Source organism: Neopelma chrysocephalum, unplaced genomic scaffold, assembly GCF_003984885.1.
Source record: "Neopelma chrysocephalum unplaced genomic scaffold, ASM398488v2 Primary Assembly neopelma1_67, whole genome shotgun sequence".
In the NCBI taxonomy this organism is placed as follows: Eukaryota; Metazoa; Chordata; class Aves; order Passeriformes; family Pipridae; genus Neopelma; species Neopelma chrysocephalum.
The window spans coordinates 7510458-7526948 of record NW_020897726.1 but is presented as its reverse complement, the minus strand read 5'-3'; the positions used below and the strand labels follow the sequence as shown (position 1 = coordinate 7526948).

The window sequence follows — 16491 nt, the reverse complement described above, 5'->3', positions numbered from 1 at the left end:
ATGATCCTGTCCACTAGACCATAGCACTAAGTGCCACATCCGGTCTTTTCTTAGATACCTCCCCATACTGTGACTCTATCACCTCCCAGGGCAGGCCATTCCAATGTCTGATCACTCTCTCTGTAACAAATTTCTTCCTAATATGCAATCTAAACCTCCCCTGGCTCAGCTTAAGACCGTGCCCTCTTGTCCTACTGCTGGTTGCCTGGGAGAAGAGACTGAAACCCACCTGGCTACACTTGGCCTTGTTGAACCCTATACTGTTGGATTTGGCCCATTTATCCAGCCTATCCAGGTCCCTCTGTAGATTCCTCCTGCCTTCCAGCAGATTGACACTCCCTCCCAACTTGGTGTCATTTGCAAATTTGCTGATGGTGAACTCAATCCCCTCATCCAGATCATCAATAAAGATATTGAACAGAACTGGACCCAACACTGATCCCTGGGGGACACCACCAGTGACCTGCTGCCAACTGGATGCAGCACCGTTCACCACCACTCTCTAGGCCCAGCCCTCTAGCCAGTTCTTAACCCAGCATTGAGTGCCCCTGTCCAAGCTGTGGGCTTCCAGCTTTTTCAGGAGTATACAACGAAGAAATGAAAAAAAAGTATATAAATGAAGCTTAGCAGGGAGCAGAGATTGTTAAAGAAACATAAAAGTGAAATTTTACAAAAACCGTGACTTGTCTGCTGGTTTTGTCACAGGTTCTCATTATTAATATCTCACCAATGATACACAGTCTATAGACATAGAGTTAATAAACATGAAGATGTCATACCAGAGAGGCTTCACTGCAGCTATAGAAGTTGCACAGTACAAAGAGAATTTTTCAGGTCTTGTTCATTCCAATTAATATTTGGATAAACAGGATGTTTTGGTTTGGGGTGGTGAAGTTTGTTTTTCTGGGTTCTTTTATGTGTTTTTGAATTTTTTTTACCCCCAGTTCTCCTCTATTAGAAAACACATAATACCAACAAAAGCAGAATCAGTGTTGGACTTGATAGGAAAAGAGTGATATATGTGGAAATAAAGTGTTAAAAGAAACCTGAAAATTCTTTTAGTATTACTTTTTTAATAGGAGTAACACCTTGGGAATACGGTATTTACTAAGAGGATTGATGTTCAGGTATGCTATCTGAACCCTAGAAATCTTCTTTTCAAAATTGTTTTGTCCCTGTAAAAAGCTGTGAGTGCAAATAGGCTCCCAATAGGAATTGATTTATGACCCTTTGTCCGTGAAACTGCTATAGACATAAATTCCTAAAATGCAACCCTTTGCTATCACCCAGATAAAGCAAAATACCCATAGCAGAAGTTATAACAATTTTTTTGCCCTTTCCTACCCCTAACTAAAATGTTTATTCCTAACAGGAGTAAGTTTGCAAGGGTTTTGATGTTGTTGCTGGGTTTTGCTATGGAAAAGCAATGATGGGGGTTTTTTTCCCTGTGACTATATTTTGAGGTTAACATAAAGTCATATTTGAGTTGGAAAAGGGGTCGAATTGTCACAAGCAAATCTGGTTTCTTAATCTTTGCTGCCAAAATCTTTCACTAGAAAAGCTTCAGTTTGTTTTCTAAAATTATATTTATTCCACCTGTTCAAACTCCTACTCACTAACCCTTACTCCTGGGGTGTAATGAAATTAATCATTGTTAGAAAGTAGGGGAAAGCACAGCAAAATGACACTAACCTCGATGAAGAAAAATCGTATGGTGTGCACAGACAGTGTTTAGCTTGATTGAAGATTACACAATAAACCCTTTTGCCCTCTAGTTTTAAAGTTGCTGTTTTGATGTCAGTGTAGTGTCTGCTCTGCATAAAGCAGAGTTTTTTTATTACTTTGGCTTTACTGGGGTTGCTATTAGGGCCTATCATTCTGTGGAATGTCAATTGCATGTGTCGCTGCAGAATAATACAATTACTTTCATTCATTAGATTATAAATCTGAGAAGAAAGAGCACTGATATTTTCTAGCAACTGCAATTCAAATAATGCTTAGTTCTTACTGGTCCCATAGTAAAACTTTAGCTTGAGGCTTAATTTCTGCTGGGAGTGTTGCTCTCGGGTAGTTGCACAAAATATGAAAAGTAAGAATTTCTTATCCTTCGATATGCGCGACCAATAACTCTCCTGAGAGGAAGCATAGTGGGAAGGGAGAATTCTATTTAGCAGAAATTACTGGGGCAGAGAAGTATGAAAAATAAATAACACGATAAATTTGATTTACTGAGGTACTTAGTGTACAAAATTGTGTGAACAGTCAAAGCACTTAGGGTGTCTGTCTTCAGGAAGTCCATGGAGATGAACCTTAAAATTCAGAGTGACAAGCAGTGTATCTACTTTATCAGTTTAAACCGGAAATGTTTGTATACTGTTAAGCAGGTCATAATCACAGTTCATAAGAGATGAAGCAGACTTTTTCTTTTATGTATTTGGGAGATTTTAAAGTGACTCTGTGTGTCTAAATGTGCACTAAATTACCTAAAACGAGGAGGCTATGTAGTCATCCAACTGTGCTCTATTTTTCTTCTCACCCTATCCCAAGTACCAGCAGCAGTTATACCTGTGCTTCCATAAATGTCTTGACCTATGGACTGCATGATACATCTTATCTCTTGACTACTCTGGATGCTGAAAATTCCATTATTTTAGAAAACAACTAAACAAATTCATAAAAGAGAAGTTTTGTATTTTCTGTTTTAATAAAAGCTGTTAAATACAAACATCTTTTCTTCAAGTTGTTCAAATAACTGCAGATATGCAGTAGTTTACACATTTACCCAAACCCTTTTCCCCATTTCATATCAAATCTTCTAAATGCCTTTAGTTTGTTTAGACTTCCCTCAAGGTAGGACTTTCTGTTTAAGAACATCGTACCCCAGGCCTCTACAACAAGGTGCCATGACAGACAAAGCATCCTTCTAACCCAGAGCCTTGGAGGAGCTCCAAGGACCGGATGTGCTGTGACAAAGAGGAAGATAAGGAAGAGGGGGTCTTAGGACCCCTGACTCAGTTCCCAGAGAGGTGTGCCAGGGGGAGGATCTGCGGGGCAGATAGATCTGGGATTGGATGGACAAATACCTTGAATTTTGGAACCCCCTGGACACGTGGCCTGTATCTCTGTACTCCCAGGTGGAAGACCTTCTATTAAAGCTGCTCTCTGCCTTATCTCTACTAATGATTGCCTGATGCGTCTATTTTTGGATCCCGAGCGTGATCTTAAGGCAACATAATACAGGGCAAATATCTTACTGTACTGAAGCAGAATATTGAAATAATTAATGCTGAAAAAAGTCTACCTCCTCCTAGAAATAATGGAAGATATGAAGGAATTATGATTCACAAATTGACAACACTCCATTCTCCTTTAGGAATCCAATAGCTCTGAAAAAGCTGGCAGCCCATGGCTTGGACAGGGGCACTCAGTGCTGGGTTAAGAACTGGCTGGAGGGCTGGGCCCAGAGAGTGGTGGTGAACGGCGCTGCATCCAGTTGGCGGTCAGTCACTAGTGGTGTACCCCAGGGATTAGTCCTATTTCATATCTTTGTTGATGATCTGGATGAGGGGATTGAGTGTGCCATTACAAATTTGCAGATGACAACAAGTTGGGGGGAAATGTCAATCTGCTGGAGCATAGGAGGGCTCTACAGAGGGACCTAGACAGGCTGCATAGATGGGCCAAATCCAATGGTGTGATGTTTAACAAGGCCAAGCGTCAGGTCCTGCACTTTGACCACAACAACCCAAGGCAGCGCTACAGGCTGGGCACAGAGTGGCAGGAGAGCAGCCGGGTGGAGAGAGACCTGGGGGTTCTAATCAGCAGGGAGCTGAACATGAGCCAGCAGTGTGCCCGGGTGGCCAAGAAGGCCAATGGTATCCTGGTCTGGATCAGGAACAGTGTGGTCAACAGGACCAGGGAAGTGATTCTGCCCCTGTACTCAGCGCTGGTGAGGCCACACCTGGAGTACTGTGTCCAGTTCAGGGCCCCTCAGTTCAGGAAGGATATTGAGGTGCTGGAGCAGGTCCAGAGGAGAGCAACGAGGCTGGTGAAGGGACTCGAGCACAAGTCCTATGAGGAGAGGCTGAGGGAGCTGGGGTTGTTCAGCCTGGAGAAGAGGAGGCTCAGAGGAGACCTCATCACTCTCCACAACTCCCTGAAAGGAGGTTGTAGCCAAGTGGGTATCAATCTCTTCTCCCAGGCAACCAGCAGTAGGACAAGAGGACACAGTCTTAAGCTGAGCCAGGGAAGGGACATTAGGAAGAAATTCTTTACAGAGAGACTGACTAAGCACTAGAATGGCCTACCCAGGGAGGTGGTGGAGTCACTGTTCAGGGAGGTATTTAAGAAGAGATTGGATATGGCATTTAGCGCTATGGTCTAGTTGACAGGGTTATGTTAGGTCAAAGGGTGGACTTGATGATCTTGGAGGTCTTTTCCAACCTAGCTGATTCTACGATTCTGTGATTTTAATTGTGTACAGTGGTTGCAGAGTTCAAATCAATCAGACAAACTGTAACTGGGTTAAATTCAAGAACAGTATAAAAAATTTTCCTTCACCGTAAAACATCATGGCATCAGATGAAGATAACTAATTAACTTTATTCTCATTACTTCCTTGATTATTTTCACAAATTGTTTCCATTAGTCTCACTAGAAAAGTGGCCCATTCCCTGATGGTGGGCCTCAAGAATTTGTTGGAAGTACCTCTCTATAGACAGTTTAATGTGTTATGTGTCATGTTATTTTGAAAATCCAATGGGATCATAAAAGATCATAAAAGATCCCACATCTGATGTGATGTGGGAAATTAGCATTTTTGTGTCTTCTTATAATGGACAACAAAGGCAGGAAGAATTCTGGATTGCAGCATGTAACAGCAGCTACCTTGACCTTTGCTCAAACCAAAAGAAATATGTGTGACTTTAACCATGGTGTGTGCATATGTGGGTATGACAGCTGCTTTGTACTGTCAAAATATGGTGATAAACCTTTATGAAAAAGCTCCTACTTTCAGGGAAAATATGCACGGCAGAATCTGAGGAGGGAAAAAAATACCCACAACAATGGAATTGATATGACAAAGACGCATAGGTTCTCTTACTTGGATAGTAGTTTATCTGAGGTTTGCTGATCCTGCTTGCGAATATGTGAAGGCACTATCCAAAGGAAACATGGTGGAATTTCAGGCGTGTCTGCCATTTGAGATGCTGTCTCAGCACTGAGAGCATGACCATTTGTTATGATGCGTTGCTACTGATACTAAAATGTAGGGGTTTGATACAACCTTTAAATTCACATTTAATAATAATGGCCAGTCTTCGCGAACGAAGATTTTGGGAAAGGTCTTTTACCTTTCCAGCCTGCGCAATGGATTTTTTAGGTGAGACACAGCCTGCGCTGAACTGAGCCCACCCTTTAATCCTAAGGTTCATCTGCCGGGGCCAAGCAAGCTTGGACAATGGCAGTGAGGTCCTCAGGACGTAGGTTTGTTTAGAGTGACCTTCTCATAGATGGATGGCCTCACAGGGCTAACGGGCTCCATCTGCCCGGGGGACTGGGATTCGAACCTGGGTCGCAGCGGTGAGAGTCCCGCATGCTAACCACTAGGGCACCAGGGGTCCCAAAATTCACATTAATTTGTATAAGCTAACTGTAGTTGCTATGGAATCTCAGTGAAGAGAAACATTGCTGATATTTTTTGCTCCTATCAGCTGCCTGTTTCTTTGTTTAATTCAAGTTTGATTTTTTCCGTATCCTTGATGGAGGGGAATGACCATTAAAAAATAATTCTCCTTGTGATGTTATCCAGCTTATTATGCAGCACTTTTTGGCTTGATTTTCCAGAGAAAGTTCTGACCTGAAATAGGAAGAAGAACATATAAAATAAGTAAAATAATTTTAGGTTTTTTTAAATGCTAACATTGGCTAAGTATACATCCTCTTTCACTAGTGATGTAATTATGGTTAAAAAAAAATGAAAGCAACTGACATCCATTTTTTGGTGAAGAAGAAATAGTATTTACTGGGGGAAAATATTACTTAAATGTAGTAATTTATTTCTTTGTCTTTGGATTTTCTAACACTTCCACTTATTTAGTGTGAAGAATCCTATTATTTGGGCCATATGGTATGCATAATTTGATAAGCAGTTTTCACTGACTGTTGTGGGAACTCTTCTTTTTGACTGCTGTGGTAATATTTGTCTTAGCCAACAATAATGGGCACCATTATATATTTTAAATGCTATATTAGGCCACAAGTTCTTATGTAGTGTAATCTTCAGGGGAATCATTGATTCATCTGTCACATAGTCATCTATTATTTAATTAATTCTTTAAAATTAAGTATAATTTAAAAATAATGGTGACGTACACAATACAGCAATAAAGAATAAAATGGCAAGGATGTTTTTCTGTATCTGTAAGGAAGTCATCACTCCCATAAAAATGAATGCACGCTGTAAGGTTTTTTTCTCTTTCTACTATTTCATGGCCTGCCAAAGACTTAAGGAAACTCCTTACCAAAAATCTCCATCATAAAAATTAAATTCTTTCACTTGACTGGACATCAATATGTCAAGCCCAAACCAAAGTGCAGCCAGACAAATACGTTCATTTTTTGGTCTTTGATAACTTTTAAGTCCAACTCACTATCTTGCTTCTGATGCAATGAAAATAGAACACTTTTAACATATTAAAGTTCCTAAAACAACTGATAAATGTTTTTTTACTCACAAGAAAGGAAACAAGCATTATATTTTTAGTCTTTAGTCATGGGAGAATGGACTTGTGTGTTTTGGGTTTTTTTCATTTAAACTGACTTGCTTTATTGGCAATAAAGCTGATTTTTCTTTTAAAGTGTTTACAAAATTGCTCTTCCGAAGGCTTTAATCTCTTAATTAAATTTCCAAATTTTCTCAATAGGCTCCAAGCCACCAACGAAAACAAATTGTTGCTCTTGCTGCAGTCAGTCCACTTTCACTGTGATTTGATTATAAATTTTTCAGTATTAGTATTGGCTAAATATTTCCCTAATTCTGTTCCCTCAAGGGGAGACTCACTCTAATGACTTTATGCTGCAGGGAATTTGGTCCCATGCACTTACAGTTTAATGCTTTTGTTGGTATACAAGTAATTCTCTTTTCAGAGACAAGAGAACTTTCTCTGTCATGAAAACTTGAATCAAATTCAAGTTATTCAGTATATTCCTTTATTTAGAAGTGAGGAGTAGGAGTCCATGTATTAAAAACACTGACACATTTTGATTTATTTTTCCAGTTAGGCTTATTCAGTGTTGATTGGTTAATGTTCACAAATGTTAATTGGTTAATGCATTAACAAGTGATTAACTGCTTACTGAAACATTTTTAGTTGGGTTTGACTGTATATTATGTTCTTCATTGGAACTGTCTACTAATTTCGGGATCTAACTACCTATTTATCAACATGGATACATCTCCTGATGAAATAATCTCTTCTTCCCTGTTCTCACATTTAAGGTTCAGTTTTCCTCTGGTTTCTTCATCTATGCTATTCCTGAAAGACAGGGAAATCTCTTTGCAGTTAAATAAAACATCTATGACCCAAAGAGGGTATAGGTTTTTGTCTGCAATTTTCTTCAGTATTTCTTACTGTCTGTCTTTAAATCCCACTTGGATATGACCTATTCGCAGGGGAGGTGCCCAAGACGGAAGTTTACAGTTCCAGTTTAGTGACTAGTGTACTAAAAATATAAGCTCTTAAGTGCTAAAATGCTGCAATAACATGTTCTTAATACATTTATTGCTTCTCACCTCCATTGACTTGAAGAAAGAATCTTTTTCCTCCATGCTTTTTTCTTAATTCCCTCACAGCCCAGTCATGGGTAACATATAGACCCTACTTTTTAATACAGAATCTCCTATATATTTAAACACTAATACTGGCAGAAGCACCACCATTAAGGGTGTGTGTCAGGCCTTTATCTATCTAGGTTTTTAGGAAGGTGGTAACATGTAAGAAAGTGACAGTTTATATCAGGAATAAAAGTCTGTACGTTTACCAATTTTAATTGTAATCTTCACTGATCATTCATGTTGCCTGTGAGACTTTCTGCAACTCTTTTTTCTTTCAGCTACTGGGACACTGCGATGAACTGCAATACTAGATGGTTTTGGAGAATTCAGCACAGAGAAAGACATTAGTCAAGCAGGCCAGCAGGTTCTCAACTTCCAAAACTTATTAGATCATTGAGAATTTCCTGTGCAAATACTGAATATTAAGAAACAGTTTGGGCAGCTGCATGTTGACTACTTTTTATAATATATACAAATAATATTACTTCATTGAAGATAAATTGACACTATGTCCTTTCCCATCGAATCTGACTTTTTGTATTGTTGCTTTAGGAATTAATCTTTTTATTCATAGGTAGCTAATTGTGTTATAGTCCCAGTTGGGGCCATTTTCAGAGCACTAGCAAAATGCAAATACTGACAGTTTGGATCTTTAAGTCTGCCCTCTGCACTGCAGTGTTGTGTTTTTCTGATTTGGGGCTAAGCCTATATAAAAAAATATCTGATCCAGCTAAAGTTGTTCTACTGTTTAAAAGAAATTTATGCAGGATTTATTCCATAAACTCCCCAGAAATTTCATTTTTAAAGGCAAAGAAAATATTTTTATCTGGTAAAAATATAGTCTTCATTATTAAATTTTGATTCAATATTAAGTTTACAGGCCAGAAGACCACATTCTGAGAAGTGCTAGATGTTCTGTTTTCATTTTTTTCGGAGAGAGGTCAATGATGCAAGATGACATTATGAGGAATAATCTGTCTGTTGCGAACTATGAATATTCAGAGTAAGCCTGATGATAAGGAGAGAATAAAGCATGTGGCTCAGTGCCTCTAATATGATTTGGCACTGAAGTCTCAAATTAAAATGCATGAAATGAGAGATAACTATTCTTTGGCAAATTCTCTGTGTTTTTTGTTACCGTATCTTCAATAATTGTTTCAGCTATTAAATTTTTAATCTCAAGTGACTACTGATGCACTTAGTATATTAAAATAACCATGACTGACAAACATCTATGTTGTACTTTTTAACTAAAGTAAGCAAGCATGCATACTAAACCACCTCAGTGTAGTCAATTGCCTTACTTTAGGATTCAGTTAAGGATAGCAATATTGAGCCACTAGTTGCAGGTGGGAAGGTGATTGTGCATGAAATGGGGACATGGAACCTAGAAGTACCAGGACTTGATTTTGTTCATCTAGCTCCCTCACTCAAAAATCTCTTCAGAATGTGGAAGAAGGTAATATATGGAATAATTTGAGAACTAAAATATATAAATAGACTGCCGAGAGAGATTTTGGAATCTCCCTCACTGAGGATATTGAAGAACTATCTGGATGCAATCCTCTGCAACACACTCTAGGATGACCCTACTTGAGCAGGGAGATTGGACCAGATGACCCACTGTGGTCCCATACAACCTTAGCCATTCTGTGATACTGTAATCTTTTAAGATCAGAAATCCAAAATGCCATCCACACAGCTACACAGTTACTAATCCGACTTAACACTAAGAAAGTTCAGGGAAAAAACTTCAAATGAAAGAAAAACAGATGAAATAAATATAATTTAGAAACTGATAGATATTGCCTTTTGGCCAAAGCAAGGTATATCCAATTCATCTTGTAGGCTTCCCTGATCATTTGAGCAAAAGAAACGTTGCAGATTTAACAGCAGTCATTCTTACCGCTGCTCAAAGATTAAGCTGATTGAATTGCCTGGTAGACTGTGAAATGAAATTGGGAAAACAGATTAAACATGAAGTAATGGAGACAGGTTTTCAGATGACAAAAATAGGTTGCCATGTTCCTGTTACATAAAAAATCCCACAAAAACAGCAACAACAAAAAACCACCAAATGAACCAAATAAACAACCAACCAAGCCAAAAGAACAACCTCTGGAAAACTTCTTTTGGCTCCAGAAGGGAAGTATGCTAAAGCCATCTAGCAGAGACCAGCAATTGTAAAAGGTTGCCTTAGTGCGTATCTCTCAAAGCTTCCCTTTCCAAGCCTCTTTGCTTGATTCAAATACGGAGCTATCTTCTGAAAATGCAACAGAGGAGGAAATACTTATTGCTTTTTATGCAGTATCCTTGGATTGTGACATTGAAGAAACAAAGGCTACCGTTCTATATGTCCCTAACCTCACGGATCTTGAACCTAGAGATCCTGTAGCAAAAGAGCTGCCCTAGTCATAAGGCAAGATTAGGTGAAGTTTTTTCTTTGCTCGTGTTGAAGCTAAGAGGCAGTCCAGAAAGGCATACGAACTTATTTGGTTTAGTGGTAAAGCAAAAAATTTCCTCTCTAATCCAATGTTCCTCACTGAACTATAATTTCAGGCCAAAGGTTCTTCTGGTTTGTGATATTTGTGGGGAGGTTATTGATTTTTTTTCTCCCTATCCCATCCTGACTCTAAAGTGAAATGCAAAAACATTTTGCTCCACAGCGTGATCAGAAATCCAAACTGCATTAGAAGCAAACTTGCTTTGCCTTTTGTGTACTTTGAGAACAGAGGCTCATCTTTGACTGAAAAAAAAGGTTGCTTTTATTCAGAATACATCAAAAACTGGATAATAAGAAACTCTGGGATGTGAAAAATATAAGAGCTTGCGAGTACAGCTTAGAATTCAAGACTATTTCTTGTGAAAGTTTTAGCCTCTAGTCTTTTGCATTCAAAATCGGTATTGAGTCTCTGATGTTGTTTTAACAGGTCGGGAGTTGTTCTCTTACAAATGCCAGGGGAAGGAAAAGGATGTAAGTTGCCATTATCATAAGTTGTGTTTATCAAATATTTACCAGCAATGTATTCTATGTCTCAGAGGTATGAGTGAGTCATGTTTGAGTCATCTGAATGAAAATTTAGGTGAATAAGGCCAATTCTCCATTGACATTGGCCAGTGATGATGTAAAGGGAAATTCCATATCTAAACTTCCTTTATGATTTTCTCTTCATAACATGACACCAGGATTATTTTTTTATTTTTTTGTGAGTGGTCTTGCTGCTTAGAGAGAAGTGGTTTATCATTTACGAAATTGATAAGAGGGCTTTTAAATATACGTGGATGTTAAATAATCCTTTTACTGTTTCTAATTGCATTTTATATTTTTGCCTTTCAAATTTCTTGCATAAAAATATTGCACGCCAAATAAGCTGGAAAGTTTCACATCAAGACTGAGTCAAGGAAGAGACTTGTCACATTCAGGCTTCTATTGTACAACCTGTATGTGAATCACAGAGTCATTTAGGTTGGAAAAGACCTTTAAGATCATCAAGTCCAACTTTTGACTGATCAACACCTTGTATCAGGTAGACCTACGTGGCACTAAGTGTCACATCCAGTCATTTCTTGAACACTGCCAGGCATGGAGAATGTGTTACCTTCCTGGGCAGTCCATTCTAATGCTTAAAAACCCTTTCTATGAAGAAATTCCTCCTGATGTCTTGTCTGAATGTCCCCTGGTGCAGCTTGAGGCTCTGTCCTCTTGTCCTGTTGCTAGCTGTCTGGGAGAAGAGGCCAATGCCCATCTTGCTACAACCTCCTTTCAGATAGTTGTAGAGAGCAATAAGGTTTCCCCTGAGACTCCTTTTCTCCTGGCTAAACAAACCCAGCTTCCTCAGCTGCTCCTCATAGGCCCTTCACCAGCTTCATTGCCCTTCTCTGGACTCACTCCAGCACCTCAGTATCTTTCTTGAAGTTAAGGGCCCAGAACTGGACACAGGTGTGGCCTCACCAGTATTGAGTACATGGGGACAATCCCTCCTCTGGTCCTGCTGGCCATACCATTTTTGATCCCAGCCAGGATACCACTGACCTTCTTGTCCACCTCAACACACTGCTGGTTCATGTTTAGCCAGCTGATGATGCTAGACAATTAGGCTTCACACTTCTTTTTATGGTTTTATATTGAATTAATCACTTAATACAGTACCTACCCCTATGCATGTTAGTTCATTTTGCTTTTTGGAGTCAGTCCCTCTACTGTTCCAGTGGAGCTAAGTGGTGGTAAATTCCAGGACACTGGCATGTCGATAGAAACAAGTGTGTGTTGGATGTAGAGGGGTGTGTATGTTTATTTACTTTTTGCAAGATGAGATGCCAGTGGCTGTTTTGTCTGTTTGACAGGCAATGTAAATCATTAAAAGTGATGTGCTTAACTTCCATAGCTTCCACTTCACCATTACTACCTGCACAAATAACTTGTCTGTAGCAGCATGTAGTGGGTTGACCTTGGATTGACACCAGCTGCCTACTAAGCTGCTCTATCACTCCCTTTCCCAACCAGACAGGGGAGAGAGAATAAGATGGAAAATTATATGTAGGTTGAGATCAGTTTACTAAAGGAAACGTGAAAGTTTGCAGAAGTGAAGAGGAAAATAACAAGTTTTATTCTCTACTTCCCGTTAGTGAGTGATGTCTCGCCACTTCCTGGGAAGCAGGGCTTCCGCATGCGTAGTGGTTGCTCAGAAGGCAAACATGGTAAAAAATGAATGCCCTCCAGCCTCCTTCTCCGATCCTTAGCTTTTATGTCTGAGCTGACATCACATGGTGTGGAATATCCCTTCGCTTAATTTGGGTTAGCTGGCCTGGTTGTGTAACCTCCCAGGATCTTGTCCTCAATTGGGTGGGGAGGAATGTTGAGGGACAGTGCTGATGCTGTGCCAGCACTGCTTAGCAGTAGCCAAAACACTAGTGTGTTATCACACTAGAAGGTTTCTGTTTGAAGGCAAAGACATTTTAAAAGACAATTGAACCAAGATGAACTCTTAGAAGTATTAAAGTTTTTCTAGTTTTTAAACTTTAATTGGTATAAATATGTATTTAAAATAATTTGCCTGGGATATAATAGACTGTTATACAAGGCCTTTAAATCATGATTAAACATGATTAATGATATTGCAGCTCACTTAATATGAGGCAGGTTAAAGAAGTGAAATAGTGGAGTCTGCTATATAAATTACAAAGTTGTCCAAAACACTACAGGGTCAGAATTTATGTCTGGAAAGCAGAAAGACATCACATTAAAGTTCTTGTAATCTTAAGAGTTTTGAAAATCAAGCAGCTTATCCTTCTTGATTATGATTTGAGGTTCTGCATAGCTCTGTATCCTTGCAGTGTTTGTTTAATCTAGCCTATATTCCTGTAAAAAAAGAGAATGCTGGCACCACACACAGTGTTTTCTATACAGAAAATTTGCTTAATGCATGGAAGGAGAGAAGAGCTGACGTCTCTAAAGGTTAATACAGAAAGGTATTTATGGAGTCTGGAGGAACTAGACACCTGTGCTAGGCTGAGAATGGTATTGAGTAATCTCATGATCAGTAAATATGCTTTGCTCTTAAAAATCAATTATCCTCTTCTTTCTGTGATCCTAGCACTGTTCATTTCTTTTTTTCTCAGTTTGTCCTTTAGTTATCTATAATTTTTATCCAATGACATTTTGACCTTGAGATTAACTCAGTTGGTTAGAGCGTGGTACTAATAACACAAAGGTTGTGGGTTCAATCCCTGTATAGGCTATTCACTAAAGAGTTGGACTCAGTGATCCTTGTGGGTCCCTTCTAACTCAGAATATTCCGTGAAACGTTTTTCGTCATTATTATTTTCTCTCATAGATTTCCTGTATCATTATAAAAGTTGTATCTTGCTCTATTCTAGGCTTTTCCCATATTCTACTCCTTTCTCTATAAGAGGAGTAACATCAGTGCACACCCTGCTGTAAATGTTTTCCAAAACCTACAGTCAAAATTTCTGGTGAGTCCTGCACCTGCTCTCTATGGGAAAACCAAGCTTGAAATTGTGTGTAGTGTGGAAGCAGCTTTGACATTGCCAGGTTCACTGGAGTTTCTCACTGGTATGTCTATCTCCAGTCTGTCATGTGTTTTGCTTTGGTCTGACAAGACAACACAACCCATTCTACCTGTTTCTTCAAGTTCTACCTGGACATACCAGGTAGAACTCTAGAGCTGCATGTTTGCAGTACTCTGTGTATGGTTGTTTCTCCATTGATACTGGATAAAGGGAGATGAATATGATTCACACACAAAGAATTGTTCCTGTAGTGATTTGTCCATTTGGGATAAAATAATAGCAAAAAAAGCCACATGCACATGAAAGCCTAAAGCTGAATTTAACATGCCAAGCATTAGCTTAGCATTGCTAATCAGCTGTATCACAGCCAATATATGTACACTTCACATAAATGATGTATTGAGAGGGTCAGCATCTGCACCCACTGAATTTTTTTGGACCAAAATATGCTCAGACAAACTTGTGAATTTCTAAATTCTTATTTCAAATACCAGATACTTTAGGGATTTGCTAATAAATTTGTGCATGTATGTATAGATGTACATATTAAATGTTATAGAAAATAGTATTTCCCCGGCTATACTTTTTTCATTTGCCATCTCCATTTCCACTTCTTTCCTTCTCCTTCATTGTTATAGCTCATTTAACTTTCTTCTCCTTTTGCTTCCTTCTTTATATTGCTTTTCTTCCTCTTCCATTATCTGAACCAGTACGAATTTATGGATCTATTTGGTGTAAGTAACATAAATTACATACTGTTAGAGCCATGGATTTCTTTTGTATTTCAGCATTAAGTAATTTTTATCAGTTACATAATATAATAAAGAGAAAGCTATTAATTTGAAAATTCAGAAGAACCTAGTACCACATTGTTATAAGTCTGAAATTCATATTGGGATTGTACAGCAATATGTTCAGACATCTGCACAGGCAAATGCTTCATAAACTCTAAAGTACCAAAAAAATATACGTTACCATGACTCACACTTAGTCAGATAAATAAGAAGCCAATAATGAAAACTTGAGGAAAACAAGATGTATACAGAAATAAAATTTCAGGGTGAAAGTTACAGTATGCATTTAAGTCACTTATATGGCAAATTTAATGGGATTAAAGTTTAATCCATATTCTTCTTGGAAGTGTAACACATTGATATACATGATGTCAAAGTCAGTTAAAAAAAATGTTTTGAATAGAGCACCAAACAGAAATTGGTATTGAAGGATTAGGAAGGATTAGGAATTAGCCTAAATGAAATAACACAGAAGTATTTTCTAGTCCACTTTTAAATTCCTTTTGAAACAACACTTTTAAGAGTTTAGAATCCAACCAAAATGTAGTAAAGGTTTATTGAAAGTGTTGGAATGCATTAGGCAGAGTCAACATTTTGTTTACAGGTCCAGACACATTTTTTGGACTGTAAAAGTCATTGGAAGTAAGTGCAAATCTTCAAATGAAAACTGTTACAAAAGTTGAATGCTACTTTATTTATTAAATCCCGTGACTTAACTGAATTTCTGGACTTTCCTGGGAGATCATTTATTTTATATATTTTTGGTTAGCCTATAAGGCCAGATCCAATAAGTATGCAAGAAAGTAGAGTATCTCAGCAAGAAATAGTAACATTGAGGCTTTTGTGACTAAATTAGTAAAACAAAAAAGGTTTACTTAATTATATTTTCTTTTTAATAGCCTCAAAAGAGTACCAAACATTTTTCTTCACATTAAGTTTTCTAAAGTGAAGAAAATTTTAATTCTGAATTGCAGTTTATTGCCTACTGTTTTCTTTGCTTAACTCTTCTTTTCATCATCCTGTTTCCATTCACCAAAGTTCTTGCATTCAGCTTTCTCTCTCCTCTGGAGTGATTCTTTCTCTGAAATTTCAAAGAGTTGAATAAGAAAGGGTGAAGTATCTGTATTGTGAGAACAATATTTGTCAGAAAGCCTGAGACATGCTAAAGAGCCCTTATTGTGACAGAAGCATTTTTCAGTGCTGGGTGACACAGCACAGAGACATCAACGGGAGTTCTATTGGCAGCAAAATGAATTAAGCATGGTTCCCTAAAAAATCTACCTTAGTTGAATTCTCTCACATTTAATATATTGAAAACTGCCATTATAGGGTGTCTATCTCTGTTCCTGCCCCTGCCCCACAGAGTTTTCATATTCTATCTTTCTGTTTTCTAATGAGAATTAAGGTCAGTGGGAGGCATTAGTGAGTATTTCCTCTAAACAACCATGAATTTCGCAAATCTTTTACAGATACAATACTATTAGGGTTTGCAATTCTCTGGAAAATTGGTGTAAATCAAACCATATACTCAGCTGGGAGTAAAAGAAAAACCTATAATATATTTATGCTTTACTATACAAACCTCACTTTCTTAGGAAACTGGGCTAAACATGTTTCTGTTTGCACGTTTTGATGCTAAAATTCATGTGTTATAGAGGTCAGGCAACAGTACGCTGCTAACAGCAAGCTGTGGACTGAGCTGTAGACAAAATGAATGAGGTGAATAGGGGCCACAGTTTTAATAAAAGTTCCTCAGCTACATTTTTCTGCCTGCGGGCAGCTGTAGACATTCTTCCCCTATTGACAAATTGTCTGACACTTTTCAGATAT

At 38.3% G+C, this 16491-nt stretch overlaps 1 long non-coding RNA gene across 1 annotated transcript; it reads right to left on the bottom strand.

The window, feature by feature from the left end:
- Positions 1-5679: 5679 nt before the first annotated feature.
- LOC113968251 lies at positions 5680-8143 on the bottom strand. Its single transcript, XR_003534447.1, has 3 exons — positions 8044-8143; positions 7437-7538; positions 5680-5860 (listed from the first exon to the last, which is right to left on the bottom strand). It is a non-coding gene; the product is annotated as an uncharacterized LOC113968251 (long non-coding RNA).
- Positions 8144-16491: the final 8348 nt, after the last annotated feature.